Below are 2,945 nucleotides of genomic sequence, written 5' to 3'. Positions count from 1 at the left end.
AATAATCAACATTTATACCCCAAACATAGGTGCAGCTAGTTTCATAAAACAAACTCTCTGTGAAATTAAATCACACATAAATCCCAATACAATAATATTAGAAGAATTCAACACCCCTCACACCATTAGAACAATCTTCTAGACGAAAGGTAAGTAAAGATGCCTCAGAATTAAAAAACACCATTAATCAAACAGACTTGTTGAACACATATAGAATATTTCACCCAAGTACAACAGAGTTCACATTTTTCTCAGCTGCTCATGGAACCTTCTCCAAAATAGATCACATCCTGTACCATAAAGTGAGCATTAGGAAATTAAAAAAATGTAACATACTTCCCTGTGTCTTTTCAGACCATAATGGAATGAAATTAGAAATCCACTATTACAAGACCCAGAAAACGTCCTAATTATGTGCAGACTGAACACCACACATCTGAATGAAGAATGAATCATGGAAGACATAAGAGGTGAAATCAAGAAATTTCTAGAAACAAACAAAAATAGAGATACAACATATTAACACCTCTGTAACACTTTGAAGTCAGTGTAAAGAAGAAAATTTATAGCACTGAGTGCTCACATAAGAAAAACAGAAAATCATCAAATAACTTAATGACACACCTCAACACCCTTGAAAAACAGGAAGAATCTAACCCCAAAGCCAGTAGAAAATAGAAAATAACTAAAATCAGAGCATAAAATAAAGAAGTAGAGAATAAAAAACAATACAAAAAATCAACACAAGCAATTACTGGTTTCTTAAAAAAAGTAACAAGATAGATAAACCACTAGCCAACCTAAGTAAGGAGAAGAGAGAATCAACTCAAATTATGAAGATATGAAAAAGGAGATAGTATTACTGACAATGTAGAAATCCAGAGGATTATCAGAAAGTACTTTGAAAACTATTCTCCGACAAAATGGAAAATTTGGAGGAAATTGAAAACTTTCTAGGTAAATACAACCTTCCTAAATTGAGTCAAAAGGATATAGAGAATTTAAACAATCCAGTAACACTCAAAGTGATTGAAACAGCAATAAATAGCCTACCATCAAAGAAAAGTCCAGGACCAGATGGTTTCCCAAGTGAAATCTATAAAACTTTTATAGAAGAACTAATACCAATACTCCTCAATCTATTTTATGAAATAGAAAAAACAGGACTCTCCCAAAGACATTCTATGAATCCAACATCACATTAATACTAAAACCAAATAAAGATAGTTCAAAGAAGCAGAACTACAGGCCTAATTCTTTGATGAATTTAGGTGCAAAAATGCTAAACAAAGTGCTAACAACTCACAATAAAAACCACAAAAAGAAAATCCTGCACCATGACCAGGTAGGGTTCATCCCAGGGATGCAAGGCTGGTTCAACATACAAAAATCAATCCATGTAATTCATCATATAAAGAACCAACACAAAATTCACATGATCATTTCAATAGACACTGAAAAAGCATTTCATAAAATCCAACATTATTTATGATAAAAACACTGCAGAGAATTGGAATACAAGTAACTTATCTCAACATCATAAAGGCAATCTACAATAAGTCCACAGCCAACATCATATTAAATGGGGAAAAACTTCGAGAATTCCCCATAAAAACACGAACAAGACGAGGATGTCAATTATCACCACTTCTCTTTAATATAGTATTTGATAACCTAGACAGAGCAATAATGTAAGAAAATAAAATCAAAGGAGTACAAATAGGAAAAGAACACAAACTTTCACTATTTTCAATGACATGATACTCTATTTGGAAAACCCAACAAATTCAGCCAAAAGGATTATAGAACTGATCAAAAAATTCAGCAAAGTATCTGGATACAAAATCATTCTTGAAAAATCAGAAGCTTTTCTGTACACCAGCCATAAATCCACTGAAAAAGAAATTCAGAAAACACTCTCACTCAGGATCTCCCACAAAGAGATAAAATACTTAGGAATAAACTTAACTAAGAGGTAAAAGATCTCTACAAGAAAATTATAAAACACTGAAAAAAGAAATCAAAGATCTTAGAAGATGGAAAGATCTGCCATGTACATGGATAGGCAGAATAAAGATCATTAAAATGGCCACCCTTCCAAAAGTGATCTACAGATTCAATGCAATGTCCATTAAATTACCAAGATCATTCCTCACAGACATAGAAAAATCAATCTTTAAATTCATTTGGAACAAAAAAGCCCAGAATATCTGAAGTACTTCTCAGCAATAGAAACCATGCAGGAGGAATCACAATACCTTACTTTAAACTATACTATAAAATCATTGTAATAAAACCAGCATGGTATGGTTTTATGGCACAAAAAACAGATATATAGACCAATGGAGCAGAATAGAAGACCCAGAAACAAGTCCACACACTTACAGTCAATTGATTTTTGACAAAGGGACCAAAAACATACACTAGAAAAAAGCCTGTTCAACAAATGGTGTTGGCAAAACTGGTGAACCATATGCAGAATATTGGAAATTAATCCCAATTTCTAACCCTGCGCTAGAGTCAATTTAAGATGGATCAAAGACTTGGAAATTAGACTAGAGACCTTGTGACTCCTTAGAGGGCATAGATACAACACTGCAACACACAGGCACAGATAAAAATTTTCTCAACCCCAAAGTTCCACCCCAAAGGCACAGCAAACTAAAAGGGAAATCAATATTTGGCATTACATGAAACTGAAAAGTTTCTGTACAGCCAAGGAAGCTGTCAAGAACCTCAATCAAGGGCCAACAGAATGGGAGAAAAATTTTGCCACATTTTCCTCTGATAGAGGATTAATATCTAGAATATAGAGAGAACTCAATAATCTCAACACTAAAACAAATAATCCAATAAGAATGTGCAAGAAAACTAAATAGACACTTCACAAAAGAAGAAATTCAAATGGCCATTAAATGCATGAAAAAATGTTCAACATCATTGGC

This window comes from Muscardinus avellanarius, assembly GCF_963383645.1.
Source record: "Muscardinus avellanarius genome assembly, chromosome: X".
Taxonomy (NCBI): Eukaryota; Metazoa; Chordata; class Mammalia; order Rodentia; family Gliridae; genus Muscardinus; species Muscardinus avellanarius.
This window is presented reverse-complemented; position numbering follows the sequence as displayed.